The sequence below is a fragment of the Orcinus orca genome, chromosome 9 (assembly GCF_937001465.1).
Source record: "Orcinus orca chromosome 9, mOrcOrc1.1, whole genome shotgun sequence".
Taxonomy (NCBI): Eukaryota; Metazoa; Chordata; class Mammalia; order Artiodactyla; family Delphinidae; genus Orcinus; species Orcinus orca.
The window spans coordinates 37,013,645-37,034,065 of record NC_064567.1 but is presented as its reverse complement, the minus strand read 5'-3'; the positions used below and the strand labels follow the sequence as shown (position 1 = coordinate 37,034,065).

At 38.7% G+C, this 20,421-nt stretch overlaps 1 protein-coding gene across 3 annotated transcripts in view; it reads right to left on the bottom strand.

Annotated features, from left to right (window-relative positions):
* Window positions 1–20,421, bottom strand: part of DOCK4 (dedicator of cytokinesis 4) — a 491,577-nt gene that overhangs the window by 223,867 nt on the left and 247,289 nt on the right. The window lies entirely within an intron of this gene.

The window sequence follows — 20,421 nt, the reverse complement described above, 5'->3', positions numbered from 1 at the left end:
GCAAGTGCAAAAGCAGAAAACATAAATATATATGCAAGCAAAAAATTAACTTTGAAAAGAATAAGCTTCTATATCAGTGATATCATTATTTCAAAAAGTAGAAAAAAGTACACTAAAAGAAAACATGTGACAATGTGTTTTGTGTATTTGTACCTAAGATTTTTTTTCATGTTTTGTGTCATAGTATTTAATAAACATTATACAAGGACACCATTCTGAGTGGTAACCATTCATTAGAAGGCTTAATATTTTATGCTCTTATAAACCTATAATCCAAAACACAAAAAGAGAGACCAAGAAATGAAACTTGAATTTTCTTTGGTCCACAAAGGAACAGAAGACCTCGCACTGTCTATAGAACTTGCATTGAAAATACAGTGACACCTAGATTTAATGCAGACACAAATAATGCTGTTGATCAGTCACTAATTCAAGTCAATAAATACTTGCGGACACCATTTATACCCAAGATAATGTGTTACACTATTTATGTTCAAAAAACTAAAATGAATATCACCCTCGTCCCCAAATTAATCTACCAGCTACCACAAGCTTCTGAATTTTAATACCCTGATGCCCACAATAGAATCAAATGGCTGGCTGCCTCAGGAAGAGAACACACAGCCAACATCCCCAAAATGTGAAATTAGCACAGGGTATAGACTTGGTCAGTGTAGCTTCAGCCTAGGCATCAAGCAGGGAAAGGGAAGGTAGGGCATTAGTAAGGTTCAGACCCTTCCAAGTCTCCAAGCTTATTTATCACTTGGTCCTTGCCATAAATAATGGCTCTGTCATCCAAAATCACCCTTCTCCCCTACAGGGGGAGAAATGAGGACCATAAACAGATCTCTAAGGAAGCATATGGATTTGAATTTATGGTTGTTTTGGAACATTTTTATTCTCTTTTGCCATCTAAATCTAGATAGATATATTTAACAGATTCAACTACCTGGCTCACCCTGTCCTTTTCTTATATTATGCCTATCCCTGATCTCTCACTTGAGAAAGGGCAACCAATACACATTTCTACGGGGTCATTTCCACACTTATTACCTATGTCTTGTTCCACAGAGCAGTGGCCGATGAGATGTGAATGAAGAGAATATAAATTGCTGCAAGGATTCTCAAATGAAGACTATAAAGTTCCCATAGGAAATAATTCTGAAGCGGAGGCTGGAAACGACAGATCCAACCTCGCATGCAGAGTTAAATCAATCTTATCCAATTGTCATTTACTATAATTCATGGCGAAGGACTGCAAACTCTCTTCAGAATGGAAGAATATTTACTATTATTTCAAATTTAATATGTACTAAAAGGAAATGTGCAAAAATTCACCTTGGGATAAATGAATTACACTTTAAAACAGTCATTATTAGGTAATACTATTTTTTTGAGAAAACGGTATTTTTTTGGGAATGGGCACTCTGCTGAGGACTTTACATGGATTAATTCCTTTTATCCTCACTATGCCTTTAGGAAGTCAGTACTATTATTATGCCATTTTATAGTTGGGAAAACTGAGAAATAGTAAATAGTTTTGCCCAAGATTACAGAGCTGTTGGAGAAAAGACAGCCTCTTCAATAAGTGGTGTTGGGAAAACTGGACAGCTACATGTAAAAGAATGAAATTAGAACACTCCCTAACACCATATACAAAAATAAACTCAAAATGGATTAGAGACCTAAATGTAAGACTGGACACTATAAAACTCTTAGAGGAAAACATTAGGAAGAACACTCTTTGACATAAATCACAGGAAGATCTTTTTTTGATCCACCTCCTAGAGTTCTGGAAATAAAAACAAAAATAAACAAGTGGGACCTAATGAGACTTCAAAGCTTTTGCACAGCAAAGGAAACCATAAACCAGACGAAAAGACAACCCTCAGAATGGGAGAAAATATTTGCAAATGAATCAACGGACAAAGGATTAATCTCCAAAATATATAAACAGCTCATGAAGCTCAATATTAAAAAAACAAACAACCCAATCCAAAAATGGGCAGAAGACCTAAATAGACATTTCTCAACATCACTAATTATTAAGAAATGCAAATCAAAACTACAATGGGGTATCACCTCACACCAGTCAGAATGGCCATCATCAGAAAATCTACAAACAACAAATGCTGGAGAGGGTGTGGAGAAAAGGGAACCCTCTTGCACTGTTGGTGGGAATGTAAATTGATACAGCCACTATGGAGAACAGTATGGAGGTTCCTTAAAAAACTAAAAATTGAATTACCATATGATCCAGCAATCCCACTACTGGGCATATACCCAGAGAAAACCATAATTCAAAAAGACACATGCACCCCAATGTTCATTGCAGCACTGTTTACAACAGCCAGGTCATGGAAGCAACCTAAATGCCCATCGACAGACGAATGGATAAAGAAAATGTGGTACATATATACAATGGAATATTACTCAGCCATAAAAAGGAATGAAATTGGGTCATTTGTTGAGACGTGGATGGATCTAGAGACTGTCATACAGAGTGAAGTAAGTCAGAAAGAGAAAAACAAATATTGTATATTAACGCACATATGTGGAACCTAGAAAAATGGTACAGATGAACCGGTTTGCAGGGCAGAAATTGAGACACAGATGTAGAGAACAAACATATGGACACCAAGGGGGAGAAGTGGCGGGGGGTGTGTGTGTGTGTGGTGTGCTGAACTGAGTGATTGGGATTGACATGTATACACTGATATGTATGAAACTTATGACTAATAAGAACCTGCTGTATAAAAAAAATAAAAAATAATAATAAAAAAAAGATTTCAGAGCTGGTGTGTGGCTGAGTAGGAATTCTATGCCACATATAATTCAAAACGCTCGTCCTTCATTTGAATGCTATAGAATAAATTCTTTCTCTGCTTCATAGAATAATTGAGCAAATATTTACAGAATACTGAGATAAGGGAGAAGTCATTCATCCTCCGCGACTCCACTGACTCAGTCAAACTTGGTCCCAAGAGGGACCCCACGTCCTTCCTGGGGTAAGAGGAAAGGAAGAAGTAGAAACCCTGATTTAGCAGGTTTTCAAAGCCATCCCTGGTTTGAAATTGTTCCTTGGTAGTTTTTTCAATGAAACATACTTAGAAAAATGACTTGAGAAATAAGTTATTTTACTAAACAAATGCAAACCTCCAGAAAGATTTAAGTATTTGGCTTTAGTTGGTCAAAACTCCGGAGGTTTAAGACCAGTGTTTGGTTTTGCTTCTTAGTCATCAGTCACCTACTAACATATAATGTTTATTGATTGTATTTTAGCCCCAAACGCAAGCAGTGTGACTATTTTCCCCCTCCTGATGATGGACCGTGTGCTCTTTTTTATATGTTTGAGGCTTCTCTTTATCCCTACTGAAACAATTGAAACAAATGTCACTTTACCTTCTGACAGGTCAGTCAAAAATGATAAATAACAATAATATTAATATATAAAAGTCAACATGGCATTCTACATATGGAGACCTTAACTTGAATACTGATATAAAATACTATTCCATATTCACAAATTTCATCAATCTTCTGGTAAAATAATGTTTCCTAAAGCATTCTATTTCAGACACTCCTTTTGCTCTGTCACTATTTTAATTTCACTAGTCTAGACAGAATCCTGATTATGCAAGAATTATTATCATATCCTATTACAGAAAGAATACCAATATGTACTAAGCCATATCCCTTAGCTTAAGCATGCCTTAAAGGGGAGATAAAAATAGACTGAATATGGGTACTATGGGGAAATAAGTCATGTGCAATTTTTTAAAAACCAGACTTCTTTTAAAAGGAAAAAAAAAAACCTTTTATGGCCAATCAAATAAAGCCTTTCTTATTCATTTGGTGAAAGTTGTTGGTATACAAACTCAATCGATTTCTCTTCAGCTTTGGTGATACAGCAACCACTAAATCAGCAAATGGTTTCAGAGAGAAAAAAAGAACTACAGCAACACATTTCAGAATCTTCAGATTACAATAAATACCACCCACACGCTCACACACGTCTGTAAAATGCCAAACTGTTGCCTTCAAGGAGGGGGGACTAAACGAGTGTATGACATTTCACTCCGACACATCTTCCAAAATTCTCTCACAGACTTTTGTGGCCACACACAAAGGTATTTTCAACTCTCTACTGTAAGTCAAAGAGTGGGACCTCATCAGAAAACAGAACTAGCTTTTGTGAATTTAAGAAGTGTCCTATTATAAGATGTGCATACCTACATTACATCATTTACACTTTTTTCCCCCTAATCATAAGAGGTATGTGTGTTTCTTTCCATTACACTGTGACTAACTAGAATACAGGCCCATGATAATTAACCTTTACATTCCCAGCTGCTAGCCAACGATTTGGTACCTCCTTAGTGTTTAAAGACTGAACAAATACAATCTTTTAGGAAAAAATACAGCAAAATATAAATTATTGGGAAGCAACTTTTGCTCTCTTCCCTATAATATCTTTTACTTCACAGTAGTGAAATGTATGAAATTCTCCAGAGACATTTCAATCAATGGCACCTTACCACCAGATGTGAGAGTCACAAAATTAACTTCACGGCCCCTCCAGATTCTAGATCATGCCATTTAACTCTGTCACGCATATCCTACGTCTTTATTACAGTAAACATATAGTAATGGAAATATCTATGGTGACATAATATGTTTTCAAATGAGAATACTGCCTTCTTCATCAGCAAAGAGTGAATAAGCACATAGAACACTTCTAGACACATTAAGAAATGAGAGTTGACATTATTACCAGCAGAGAAAAATCATCATTTGACTTCCTGTTATAGTGTCATGTCCTCCCAGAGGAAATATCACTGCCAGAGAAATTTAGTGTCCACCTGAATTCCTTGTGTGAGCCACTATAATTCACCATATTATAAATCAACAATCTCAAATTCTTTCTTTGGAAATAAAGAACAAAAAATCACAATTATTTATTATTTATAACCTGCCTTCTTCTACAAAGGATTTGAGAGAACCAAGATAATGAAATAAGAGTGTGCAAGAGTATCCCCAGATATCCCTGGGGAAAAATAGTGAAAGTCAAAATATACCCTGTCCTGCTGTATTTATATATGCTTTACATGGATTTTCTCATTTAATTCTCCCAACCACCCTATAAGGTAGGAGCCCCTTGCGTCCCCATTTTACAAATGAGAAAGGTGGAGCTTGGGGATATTGCGTAAGTTGGCCGAAGTTGCACGGTCAGTCAAGGTTGGAACGAGGAAATTAATTTCCAGGGTCTGATTCCAAAGTTTCAGCTCTTAACCACAATGTTATGCTGTTTTCAAAATAACAGAACACCTCAAAACAGACAAAAAGAACAAGCCTACCCATGTCATGTGAACCAAGGATTTTATTATGAATATTTTCAATAAAATACAAAAATAGTAATTAAAAATGCATGAAGCCAGACAAAAAAAAATAAAGCCATGAACATATCTGTGTTTAGGGAGTTTATGTCTGTGAACCTACTCAGCTGCACTACTGACCTTCTGATGTACTCAAAACAACCTCTGATAATAAAGGGTGTACTTCAACAGCATAGCTTGGTAGAAAACTTTTTACCAGTGATGCAAATAATATGGGAGGCACAGTAGGGTTCTGAAGACCCTAATGGCTTCTCCTTCCCCTTCTCAGCAGGATAGGATGCTCCTATCTTCCCACCCCCTCCTCCTATCATCATAACACCCAGAAGCAGCTGTCCTGTAGGAAAGGCCCTACCTAGGGTCTTGGAGGCCTCCAGGCCAGATGTGGGAGGGTCCTCCCAGCCTTCTGACTAATCACATAAAGTGGCTCTCCCATATGGCACTCCTAGGACAATCATTTGCCTTCAAAGAGCAATGCACCTAAAGTTAGGAATGACCAACGCCAAGGAGATTTTTGTATTTCTCTATATGGATTCATGTTTATCACTCTATAGCTCCCCTCTCACAAGAAACAAAACTGCCTAGTGGTTTAATGTTTGTGGAAGTTACACAGTGTACACTTTATCCAAAAATATGTGATTGGATAATATCTTGGGTTGAAGTCTGATTAATCTACAAAAACTTACAAAGAATACTTCCAAAATCATTTTGAACAGTTAAGTCACTGAAATAAATTTATGTTCTCCAAAACTGACAGAAACAGGGCTTCCCTGGTGGCACAGTGGTTGAGAGTCCGCCTACCGATGCAGGGGACACGGGTTCGTGCCCCGGTCCGGGAAGATCCCACATGCCGCGAAGTGGCTAGGCCCGTGGGCCATGGCCACTGAGCCTGCGTGTCCGGAGCCTGTGCTCCGCAATGGGAGAGGCCACAACAGTGAGAGGCCCGCATAACACACACACACACACACACACACACACACACACACACACACACACACACACACACACAAAGTGACAGTAACAAAAGAGAGCAAACACTTCAGTGGTCGTATTCTGGTACACTAATTGGAAAAAGAACTGTCTGGTTCTTTTATGCTTACACTTTTTTATTTTTATTTTTTTAATTAATTAATTTATTTTTGGCTGCGCTGGGTCTTTGTTGCTGTGTGTGGGCTTTCTCTAGTTGTGGCAAGTGGGGCTACTCTTCGCTGCAGCGTGCGGGCTTCTCATTGTGGTGGCTTCTCTTGTTGCAGAGCACAGGCTCTAGGCACATGGGCCTCAGGAGTTGCAGCACATGGGCTCAGCAGTTGCAGCACACAGCCTCAGTAGTTGTGGCTCACGGGCTCTAGAGCACAGGCTCAATAGTTGTGGCACATGGGCTTAGTTGCTCCACGGCATGTAGGATCTTCCCAGACCAGGGCTCGAACCCGTGTCCCCTGCATTGGCAGGAGGATTCTTAACCAACGTGCCACCAGGGAAGTCTTACGCTTACACTTTATAAAACAATTGTAAATACCAAAAAATAGTAGTGTCTTTGAAAAAGCCAAGTTCCTTGTCTTTAATTTAACTATGCTCTGTGTGAGGACAATTAATATCTACTCTACACTGAATAGTAGTGCAGGGAGATGCACCAGCAGTCAGGGAGGAAACAGTGGGAGCGAGAAGACGGAAGGAGAATGTTTCAGCTGCGCTGACTCTAGGCCCTCTACCCAAAAGGCAACAGTACACAAATAGAAGGTGATCTCAGTGCTTCTATTTCACTGCTCCTCCTGCATTTTCTCAAATGCTTTCTGATTGACTAACAGTGTAAGACACTTCCAACCATCTGTGCAGGGAACTGTTACTGTGTTCTTTCCTAGAACGAGTGGCAAAGGACAACTCAAGGAGCATTCTAAATTGTCATAGTAACGCCCCCAGGAGCCAGCTGCCCGGGGGTAGCCACTAGACCGAGAGTTTTGGTGCTCACCATGGCACAGAAAAAGGGGCTCTCATCCAGGCCATCTCCGAACATGGGTGTGCACAACATTCTCCTGGGAGCTGTATAAAGCCCAGGCCCTAGCCTGGGGATCCTGACTTACTATGGACCTAAAAGCTCCCTGTGTGTTTAAAGACACAGTCATATTTAACAACCACCGTTTTGACCCAAATGCCTAGGCACTAATGAGTCAGAATTGCTGACTGTCTTTTATAATTGTCATATACAACCAGAAAACAGGCAACAAATGCCTGATATCTTCAGGTCAACGATTTCTCGCCTTTCTTCTCCCAACCACATGACTGATACAAATGAAGTTTTTCCTTGGCAATAAAAGAAAGCAACTCCTCAAGCAAGTCTTCCTAGATAAAGTTATTAATGTGCTTTCTAATTTTAAAACGAAAGCAACACAAGGGTCATGAGCTCTTCTGATTAAAGGGAAATGAAACAAGAAGGATCCTTGATACCAGGGTTGCCACAGTAGTTTACCTAAAGAGCAGAAAGACTCTGAGTTTTCTTTTTTAATATTAATACCCAAGTCCAGATTCGCTTTACAAATATTTGAGGTTGAAGGACTAAGCAACCAACTAATGGGTTGGCTTTGTCAGGACGATAAAGGATTTTGCTTTAGTTGAATGATGAAAGGGGAGATAATTTTTTAAACTACAGTCAACTCTATTGCTAATGTTGAACATCAAGCTGATTCTTTCTTACTACTTAGAATGACTTAAAACCACTTCATGTTACTTTTCTTTTCAGAGAATAAAGCTAACTGAATCAGAATTCCTTTTGGGAAGGTAAAGTTCAAAGAAAAAGGAGTGCAATGCTTTCTAAAGTTATAAATAAGTGATGTACAGATCACCTACTGATTGACGGATGAATTAAAGAAAAGATTTGGATCAACTGTTGATTTGAGAAAAACAATAATGACTCTAAGTTCTAAAGACTTGCGACCCTAAAAATCTCATTGTTGAATTCAAGTAAAATCCTTAGAAACAGCTAAACTGTTTAACTGAGCTACTCAGGAAAAAAACTTGCTTATGTCTACCTCTAGAGAACTCATTAAGAATTTCACTAGAAAACAAGTTTCTTAGAGAAGTAACTAAGAGTAGGTGATGATAGGATCTGGTCAACAGAAACAAGGACTGTGAAATAAGAAGACCTGTTTACAGGCAGGATGTCTTATGCTTATTGTTCTTGGAATTTACATAATTTGATTATGGTAAACACTATACCTTTGACATTTCATGAGGGAGGAATCGCTCTGATTTATATACAGTAATTGTTCTGACCTTTTTAACAATGCCTCTTTTGTTAGAAAGTATCTGTAGTAAGCAATCTTGAAAGTAAAGCAAACCTGAGCTCTTTATAACTACGCTGGGTTGAAGCATGCAGTTCTTTGCAAAGGCAAAGAAACCTTAATGAAAACAGACTAAATGAAAAAAGTCTAAGTAATTCAAGCCTTGAAAAAACAGTAAGTATAATGTCTTTCATACATTTATTATCTCAAAAAAATGTTCTAATTTTTAAAATGAAAGAAGCCAAAATCAAATATCCCTTTCAACAGCTTACTGATAGATTCTTTATATTCATTATAACTTAAAAAAATGAAAACTTATGATTACCAAAGGGGAAAGGAGTAGGGTAGGGATAAATTAGGAGTATGGGATTAACAGATACAAACCACTAGATATAAAAATAGATAAACAATAAGGATTTTCTGTATAGCACAGGGAACTATAATAACCTATAATGGAAAAGAATCTGAAACAAAATATGTACATGTAGAACTGAATCATTTTGCTGTACACCTGAAACTAACACATTATTATAAATCAACTATACTTCCATCTAAAAAAAAGAAAAGTATCTAAATCATCATTAAATACTATTTATTAACAAGATGACCCATGCAATTGGACTTTCTAAAGGTCAAATGCTTTTTCTTTTTAATCAGGGAGCTACAAAGCCTCTACACTGATATGCAAATGTTCATGTGTATGAGGATAGGTACATTAGTTTCTGTAGAGCTCCATAGTTTTTAAGTTTGAAAATGAACTTTAGGCACTGAAAAGTTTAGGAAGCATTGCTTTAGACACCACAAGTATTTCTGGTGAAACAAAAACAGCAATACTGGTTACCATACAAAGAGAAACTCTAGCCTTTAAAAGTATTTCTTGACTTAAAGCTTAATAGTATTTTGAACATCAATAGAATGTAAGTTCTGGGAGGGCAAGAATTTTTTTTTTTTTTAATTCATTTATGTGTCCCCAATGCCCAGATCAGTGCCTTTCCCCGAGCACAGCAGTACTTGTTTGCTGAATAAATGAAGATCAGTGATTCAACAGCAATAGTATGAAACCTCTGTTGCCCAATGGAAATAAAAAGATGCAGTCTCTGTTTAACTTGTAGTCAAAGATCTCTAAATGGAAATACTTAGGAGAAGACGCTACACAGATACTCTTCAACTTACAGGGTTACGTCCTGATAAAACCATTCAGCTTTACAAGAGCATTGTACCGAATACGGCTAGCCCAGGGAAAGATCAAAATTCAAAGTACAGTTTCCAGTAAATGTGTATTGCTTTCAAACCACTGTGAAGTCAAAAAATCTTAAGTCGAACCACTGTAAGTCAGGGACTGTCCATAAATTTATCTGCTAATTTTTATTTACTTTTTTTTTTTTTTAGCAGGACAGATTTTTGCAAATGATGCTCCCATAGAGACAGGTCTGACAGCAGAGTTCTGATTAACACAGGAGAACCTGAAACAAACCCATTACCATTGCTGATGCACTCAACCTTGAGTTCTCTCTCTTATTAATAAGCACATCCCCACTGGAGTGGAAGGAAGACAGAAAAAATTAAGACAATAATGACACAATCTTTTAATACTTTGCCTCAACAACAGTGAGAGACTTGTAAACTTCCTTTAACTGCATCGATGCCCAGTCTGTGTAGGGCATTCTGCAAGGTGCTGGGAACAGAAAGATAAGGAGAGGGTAAAGTCTTATCTTCAGAAAAGGAACTAACGAGGACCGTATCATGAGTAATTCCTTTGTCAATGGTGAATCACCTTACAGCACAAATGGCAGTGAAGAGCAAAGAAGTCCTTGTAAGGTGGGTTGCTGTGTGTGAGCGTGATTTGATTGGTAGTGAATTTAGGAAAACTAAATTAATCTGAATTCTCTATAGGCAGAAGACACAGGGCAGAGGAGAACAGACAGAGACGACCAGAATCCTGGTGAAAAGAACACCCATCTGCTCATCTTTTAAAACACAGGAATAGGGGTGGAAAGCCCTTCTGATCAATTTCTAAAACTCTGCACTGTTTAAGTACAATGAGACAAATTGGCTGAGTAAGTGTTTAGAGCTAAAGGGGATGAGAAAGCCAGTTCTGAATACATTTACTCTATGAGTTTTTGCTTTTCTGCCACTTTAAAGTTCCAGCCACTTATTCTTATAATAATGTAGTAATTTAAAATTTCAAAAGTAATTGGAATTGTGTGGCTCTTAAAATGCTACAGAGAAAAACTGTGGATCACTTCTACGTTGGGTGTTCTCAGCATGAATAAAGTTATTTGTTTGCTTGTTTTTGTTTTAATTTAGATCCTCCTCCTGGTTCCATTTCTTAAAATCTCTCCTATTAACATCACTACATCTCAATTTTTTTTTTGTATGCAACAGAAGTGTGACCAAAGGGGGAGCAAACCACAGAATCTGATTAGCTTCGAAGTGACAACAATCCCAATTTTCATGCACCTGCTAGAAGAATCAAATGATGGCAAAGAAGGGGGAGAGTGGAAAGCACTCATGCCTTTAAAGAGGAAGCCTGAGGGAAGGTCACTGTGGGTCAGTGATGTACAGACACCCACAGGGAACTCTGTGCCAGCATGTCTACACACAGCAGGAAGCACTCTGGGCCACATGGAATTGTTGATATTGCCACAGTCCAAGGAAGACCTCTGAATGCCTTCTTCTATTTCTGTTCTCAAAGAGTTGTGCTCCCTGCATGCATGGCCAGTCAGACATTTTCCCCTCCATTATTGCTGTACTTTGGAGAGGTTATAATTTTGAGTTAATTTTATAACATAAAACTGTAAAAAGAGATCTATGCCAACTATCTTTCTACGTTCAAAACAACAAATGCTCCTAATTTATGTAAAAATATAGAGACTGAATTTGTGTGATCACACTATAATAAGTTGTAAATGAGGTATGAAATGAGAAATTCTAGCACAGTGCTCAGAGGATTAAAGAATCATATGTGCTCCCTTAACTGTGTTATGTACTATAATATAGACACAAAAATATTAGCACTTTTTCCAAGAGTGGGCTAAATAACTACTCTCACCAACAGCTCCCTTCTGTAAGGTCTTTAAAAAATTTCCCAGTAACTAAGTCTTTTCAAAAGAAGCCCTGGGCTTCCCTGGTGGCGCAGTGGTTGAGAGTCTGCCTGCCGAAGCAGGGGACACGGGTTCGTACCCCAGTCTGGGAAGATCCCACATGCCGCAGAGTGGCTGGGCCTGTGAGCCATGGCCGCTGAGCCTGCGCGTCCGGAGCCTGTGCTCCACAACGAGAGAGGCCACGACAGTGAGAGGCCCACGTACCGCAAAAAAAAAAAAAAAAAAAAAAAAAAAAAAAGAAGCCCTAATTCTTTAATTTCCTCTTAAAAATGAAAGGCAATTAGATCACATCAGCCTCTGAAGAGACCAAATGGAAGCTATCGTTGTAATGTCTTTAATTCTCCTCCTCCTGCTAGATTCCCAGTCTCAGTTTTTTCCAGCTGTGATGTGTCAGACTCCAACTCTACCACCTGATACCTCTTTTCTGAGCACACCTGGCAAAAGCTGTCTAACTGGGGAGCCAGGATTCACCACCAATTTCAGATGTCTCTCTTTGGAGGTCCCGTCCTGCACTCAGCAGTTCCATTTTTCATCACTAACTCACTTCCTATCACATTTTTGCTCAAAGGCTGCTGACCTTGTTCCTGCAACTCACTTTCAGCCCTGAACTCCCTTTCATTTTCTCTTTTGCTCTCCAGCAGCAGCTCATCTTGTTTCCCCACTTTCCTTATAAAAGATCAAGGCCACAGACCCAGTCCCTGTTTTCCATTTCAATATCTTACACCCATTTCACCGCCCTCCCTCCCTCCCTCCCACATTAGTAGAAGAAGGGACCTTCCTCCTTCTCGAAATAGCTGCCTTCACATGTGTCCTGGATCCCTTCTGCCATCTGCTCCAGGAGACACCTTTGGGTCTCCAGCAGGGCCTCACGCTGCTCGCACACAACTGTTACTCCTGTGCACTGTGTGATGTGTGAATGAATGAACAAGGGAGTGGTGAGTGGTTTCCTCACCTTTGGGAGAACAAATCTCTACGTTTTTTAAATTATTTTTTAAAAAATTTATTTAAGTATAGTTGAGTTGAGTTATAATGTTGTGTTAATTTCTGCTGTACATCAAAGTGACTCAGTTATACATATATACATTCTTTTTCATTATGGTTTATCACAGGATATTGAATACAGTTCCCTGTGTTATACAGTAGGATCTTGTTTTTTAGGACAAACCTTTATTAATTCAGAGTTTTGGGGAAGCTGGTCCTTATACAGACACAGGATTTTGCTTAAGCATATAAGGTATTCCCTCTCACAGAACATTAATCCTCTAAAAGTTGCCTATTTTGTTTTATATATGAGTCAAAGCTTATGGTTTAAAGATAATACTATTGTAATATATGTGTTATTATAATACTGAATGCCCTAGACCTTCAGAAAACATTCCTGTTAAGTTCTGCCAAAAACATTCCCAAAAATATCATTGTCAGTTCAAAGGAACCCAGGATTATTATTCAAGGCAGAATGGAATCCAAACCATGTATGGGGCTAGTGACTAGACCAGATTAATAAACCCGTCTTCTTTCGAAGAGATTGAAAAAAATGCCTGCCCTCATGGCTTTCCTGCCCACATGCATAAAACATTGATAATTTTAAGGAGGTAATTCATTAACCATACATACTATAGGCTAAAAGGTAAAGCAAACACCCACAGGCCTGTCACAAGGAATTCACAACCATTCAATTCTGTCACACCGCTCCGCCTATCCCTTTGCTCTTTCTTTGTTTTTCTCTCTTTTTTTTCCTGTTGCTGAAGTATTTTAAAGCAAATCATATCCTTGATGCCATTCGACCTGTTTACTAGTCTCTCTAAATCTTATATAACTATAATAACACATACCTTAAAAATTAATAATAATTCCTTAGACTGTATGATTTCTTTAAGAATTCAAGACCAAACAGCACATATCATTTCTGGTTATGTTAAAGTACAGTTCCCGTTTTTAATCATCACCATCATAGCTTATAATTACTGACCAATGACCCGGTGTCAAGCATTAGACTAAAAAGTATATGCATTATCTCATGTAATCCTCAAATAATCCCATGAGAGAAGTACTATTATTATCCTCTTTTGGCAGATAAATTACAGACGTAAGAGACATGAATTAATTTGCCCAGGCTGATGTAGCTACTGAATGGCAATGGCAGAACCTCTGACTCTAGAGCCTGGCCACTTATATACTATAGAGTGGTATCTGCACAAGATACAAGATCTGAGTCTTGAGGATGGAGAGAAATTCAGATATAGTCCAGAAAGAGTTCATATAAAAAAAAATATCTGTGCCTCACCAATAATATTCACTACTTTTTCTTAAATGACAGAACTGGAATATACTAAAAAAGAAGGTAATTTTAGGCAATATAAAATTTATATGGAAATGAAGCATTTAATGAAAATGGAGAGTTTAACTGTGTGATGATAGAAAAAGCACATAACTTTAGTCAAGTATGTGAATAAGGTACCAGCAAGAAAGTCAACTTTATCTGAACTTAATTACTATGAAAAGCCTTTTTGTATTTAATCACCAGGATAAGACTTTTTAGAGAAGTACTACTCTGTGCTATTTTCTCAAATAAAAGCCCATGCCAACAGCTTACACGTATATAAGCAGCCCTATACTAGGCTGAGGGCTCACTGGTGGAACTTAGGTCCTACTAAACATATCCTCTGATGAGAATGAAATACGGTAACAGATTAGTCCTGAAACTTAGAATATAGCACTAACCAAAGTACTGAAAGTTATAAGGGAAATAGTCAACAAGTGGACTATGTCATTTTCATTGGCCCATGTAACTTATACTCTACTGTAGATTAACTGACATATTAATATGTCAACACAGGAAAGATAAGAATACACACATCCACAGCTGCACAGACTATGAAAAACATAAACGCTACGACTATTTCTATCACCAAATAGTACAACATCCAATTTTAAATGCAAGCTGAAAGAAACATTTGTAGCATATGATGCTAAGTACAAGCAGACCTCATTTGATTGTGCTTCGCTTTGTTGCACGTCACAGATATTGCATTTTTTACAAATTGAAGGTCTGTGACAAACCTGTGAAGAGCAAGTCTATCGGTGCCCGTTTTCCAACATTTGCTCATTTCAGGTCTCTGTGTCAGGTTTTCGTAATTCTAGCAATATTTCAGACTTTTTCATTATTATTATATTTGTCATAGTGACCCATGATCGGTGATCTCTGATGTTACCACTGCAATTCTTTTGGGGCATCTCGAACTGCGCCCATACAAGTTGGGTGTATGATTTGACTGCTCCACCATCATGAGATGTTCCTCATCTCTCTCCCTCTCCTAAGGCCTCCCTGTTCTCTGAGATACAATAATACTGAAATAAGGACAATTCATAACCCTACAATGGCCTCCAAGCATTCAAATGAAAGGAAGAGCCGCATGTTTCTCACTTTAGCTCAAAAGCTAGAAACGATTAAGCTTCATGAGGAAGGTATGTGGAAAGCTGAGACAGGCTGAAAGCTAGGCCTCTCACACCAGTTAGCCAAGTTGTGACTGCACAAAGGGAAAGTTCTTGAAGGAAATGAAAAGTGCTACTCCAGTGAACACATGAAAGGTAGAGCAAAACAGCTTTACTGATGATATGGAGAAAATTTTAGTGGTCTGGAGAGAGATCAAACCAGCCACAACATTCCCTTCAGCCAAAGTCAGATCCAGAGAAAGGCCCTAACTCTCATCAATTCTCTGAAGGCTGAGAGAGGTGAGAAAGTTGCAGAAGAAATGTTTGAAGCTAGCGGAGGTTGGTTCATGGGGTTTAAGGCAAGAAGCCGTCTCCATAACATCAAAGTGCCAGGTGAAGCAGCAAGTGCTGATGTAGAAGCCGCAACAAGTTATCCAGAAGATCTAGCTAAGATAATCCATGAAGGTGGCCACACCAAACAACAGATTTTCAAGGTAGACACAACAGCCTTATATCATAAGAAGATGCCATCTAGGACTTTCATAGCTGGAGAGGAGAAGTCAGTGCCTGGCTTCAAAACTTCAAAGGACAGGCTGACTCTCCTATTTGAGGCTAATGCAGCTGGTGACTTTAAGTTGAAGCCAATGCTTGTCTACCATTCTGAAAATTGTAGGGCCTTTAAGAATGATGCTAAATCTACTATGCCTATGCTCCATAAATGATACAACAAAGCCTGGATGACATCATATCTGTTTACAAAATGGTTTACTGAATATTTTAAGGCCACTGTTGAGACCTAGTATCCTGGAAAAAGAGATTCCTTTTAAAATATTACTGTTCATTGACAATGTACCTGGTCACCTAAGATCTCCGATGGAGAGGTACAACAAGACTCATGCTGTTTTCATGCCTGCTAACACAACATCCATTCTGCAGCTCATGGATCAAGGAGTCATTTCGACTTTCAAGTCTTACTATTTAAGAAATACAATTTGTAAGGCTATAGCTGCCATAGATAGTGATTCCTCTTGTGGATCTGGGCAAACTCAATTGAAAGCCTCTGAAAGGATTCATCGTTCAAGATGCCATTAAGAAAACACTTGTGCTTCATGGGAAGATGTCTAAATAACATTAACAGGAGTTTGGAAGAAGTTGATTCCAACCCTCATGGATGAGTTTGAGGAGCTCAAGACTTCAGTGGAGGAAGTAACTGTAGATGTGGTAGACACAGCAAGAGAACTGGAATTAGAAGTGGAGACTGAAGATGTGACTGAATGGCTGCAATCTCATATTTAACCTCGAAAGGATGAGAAGTGGCTTCTTAAGGATGAGCAATGAAATTGGTTTCTTGAGATGAAATCTACTCCTGGTGAAGATGCTGTGAAGATGGCTGAAATGACAACAAAGGATCTATAATATTATATGAACTTAGTTGATAAGGCAGGGTTTAAGAGGACTGACTCCCATTTTTGAAAGAAGTTCTGCTGTGGGTAAAATGCTATCAAACAGCATTGCATGCTACAGAGAGATCGTTCATGGAAAAAAAGAGTCAACTGATGCAGCAAATTTCACTGATGTCTTAGTTGAAGAAACTGTCACAGTCACCCCAGCCTTCAGTGACAACCACCCTCATCAGTCAGTACCATCAATATGTCTTGCTGGTGGCAAGACACTCCACCAGCAAAAAAGATGAGGGATCAAATGATGGTTAGCATTTTTTAGCAATAAAGTTTTGTTTTGTTTGTTTTGTTTTTTTGCGGTACGCAGGCCTCTCAGTGTTGTGGCCTCTCCCATTGCGGAGCACAGGCTCTGGACGCGCAGGCTCAACGGCCATGGCTCACGGATCCAGCCGCTCCGCGGCATGTGGGATCTTCCCGGACCGGGGCACGAACCCGTGTCCCCTGCATTGGCAGGTGGACTCTCAACCACTGCGCCACCAGGGAAGCCCAACAATAAAGTATTTTTTGATTAAGATATGCATTTTTTTTTTCAGACACAAAGACTATAGTATAGTGTAAACATAACTTTTGTATGCACCAGGAAACCAAAAAATTCCTGTGGCTTGCTTTATTGTGATACTCACTTTATTTCAGTTGTCTGGAACCAAACCTGTGGTTTGATTTCTTTATACAAATCCCCTCTCCCCTGATATTCCCAGTCCTATACCCCAGTTTATGCACATCCACTCTCTGCCCTTTCGCCCTTTCTCCAGTCCTTGGCTCATCTTCCCACCTGCAATTTCAAGGTTGTTTCCTGATGTCTTCTAAGGGACCTTGATCCAGCAATGACCTCCCCTCTCCCATGAGTGTAACCTCTCCCAGGTTACTGGATCCTTCCTGTCAATTCTTAATAAGCTCAAGCCTCTTCCACTTCAGTTTCTTAAAAAAACGAAACAAAAGGAAAAACCCTCAACAGACCCCTTGCTATACACTGGTGAGTAAAAAATTGGTTGCGGAAGAAAACAGATTACTATTAATATCGAAGTTTATGAGAATGGGTATAGAAAAGTGATTAAGGACAGTGATGCCTGATCAGACTGCATGTTAAAATACAACTCCACTATATACCAGCTGTGTGGCCTTGGGCAAGTTATTAATCGCTCTGTGCCTCACTTTCCCCATCTATAAAAAATGGGGATATAGTCAGCCTTCCGTATCTGTAGGTACTGCATCCGCAGAGTCAATCAACTGCAGATAGAAAATATTCAGGAAAACATATTCCAGAAAGTTTCAAAAAGCAACTATTTAAATAGTATTTATATTTTATTAGGTATTATAAGTAATTTAGAGATGATTAAAAGTATATGGGAGGATGTGTGCATGTTATATGCAAATACTATGCCATTTTATGTAAGGAACTTGAGTATCTGTGGATTTTGGTACCTGAGGGAGGTCCTGAACCAATTCCCCACGGATACCAAGCGAAGACTGTATTAATATTACCTACCTCGTAAGGTTGTTACAAGGGATAAATAAGTTAATATTTATTAAACAGCTTAGAACAGTGTCTGGCACATGGTTGTGTTATATGGCATGTAAGTGTTAGTTAAATAAACTGAATAGAACTGAATAAAATGAAATTACAGATGCTATCTAGGGAAATGATTCCCTGACTCTTCTAGCTATACCTTTACAGCTTGGAGAAATTATAAACTTTCAACCAGATAGATGCTCTCTAAAAATATTTTACTCATATAAAACTTAATTTGGCAAACATTTTTTTTAACTAAGAAATTACCTTTTATGGTGAGAAATCATGTCAAAGAGTGTGCAAAACTCACTCAAATAAACTAACGTATGTTATTTCTGATGATAATTGAGTCCAAAGTAGCTGTACCTGCCAGGGGCTCTGTCTGGGCAGATGCTGTTACATGAACAAATGAGGAAGGAAAAAAGGAAAAGAAGTACAGGGTAGGTGTATGTTAGCAAGATGCTGTCAGAATATGCCTGAATCTTTCTGGTACAGTAACAGGTGTCTGAAACATGCATCAGAGGCTTAATATTCTAGGTCACCTTCAGGCAGAAGCTGTTTCGAATAATATTAATGGGCTTTCTAAACACAGCTCAACATCAATGACTAATTGTTTTAAGTCTCTGTCAGAAAACGTACGCTTCCTGGTACTGAGGAAATACCATGTGCTTCATTTCTCCACACAGTGAACTAGAGGGGGTAATTTTCATGTGTTGACTCCTTTTGCATTTGACATCTCCAGGTACTGAATCTAAGATTCTGATCACTGGCACACAGTAAGAGTTGATGCTTTTTTGCTATTCTTAAAGTATCTTGAGAAGGACTCAATTTGAAAAACCAATTTCTATAGCATAGGATATTTCTGAGGCCCTATATTAGTTTCAGTGTTATCACTATCAATAATTTATAACAACTTATTATTAGGGCTATCAGTCTCTGAAGAGCTCTCTCTGGGCAATAAAATCCTGCTCAATGATGGAAATGTTCAGACAAATATTGAAGCCCTTGAGGAGGAACGTGGCTGAGGCCAACGCAGGAAGGGGGTGTTCACAGGGCAAACTCTGGGGCCAGATCACTGGCTTGCAACACTGTGCTTTGCCTCTTGCCAGTTTGTAAACTTAGGCAAGTTCCCTAACCTTTCTGTGCCTTGCTTCCTCACCTATACAATCAGTGCTGATAATATATTTAAAGCATTTAGAACAAAGTCTGGCAGGTGATTAGTGCTCAATAAAATCCTGGCTGTTTGCTTCTCAGAGGAGGTAAGTTAAACGAAAAAGTCCTAGCCAGTTGTCTGCCTTGTGAGAGGAATAAACATCTATCTTTCCTAATCAAACTTCTACAGGGTTTGTACATGTTGGCCCCTCCACCTGTACCTGGACAAGGTAATTTCCTGTGATTAATGGTCAGGGCAACACCATAAAGATTACACTTAGATTGTATTTTATTTTCTGTAAATTACAGCACTAATGATTCTATTTAACAACAAACGCATTCCCTGAACTATACCATCTTTTGCCTAGTAAATTTTATGGTTTGGATTGGACTTCGAATGCTGAAAAAGAAATAAAAAATCAAATTATCCATTCTCTTCAACAAATAAATTATAAGGAATTTAAGAGGGAGAGGGAAAGGGAAACTACAGCTGCAAAGTGACTGGCAAACTTATCAGCCATGCAATGGATGGACTTTATTTGGATCACGTAAATTCCAAATTCCAAATTTGGAATCTGTAAAACAATATACATCAGTCAACAGCAGAACTCTGAATAGACTGGAAATGGATATCTGATGATGTTAAGGGAATATTTATTTTGTGGGTGGCAATTTCTTTAGAGTACCTTTTTTTTTTTTTTTTTTTTTTTTTTTGCAGTACTTAGGCCTCTCACTGTCGTGGCCTCTCCCATTGCGGAGCACAGGCTCCGGACGCGCAGGCTCAGCGGCCATGGCTCACGGGCCCAGCCGCTCCGCGGCATGTGAGATCTTCCTGAACCGGGGCACGAACCCGTGTCCCCTGCATTGCCAGGCGGACTCTCAACCACTGCGCCACCAGGGAAGCCCTTCTTTTTTTTTTTCAACAGATAGGTACACCCCGTAATATTTACATATGAAAATTGGATGTCTGGGATTTGCCTCCCATAAGCTGGGGGCAAAGAGGAGGACTAGAAAGGGATGTGGTTAAAACAAGATCAGCCCTGAGTCAATCACTCTTGTCACTGGTGGCAGGTCCACGAAGCTTCACGATACTAT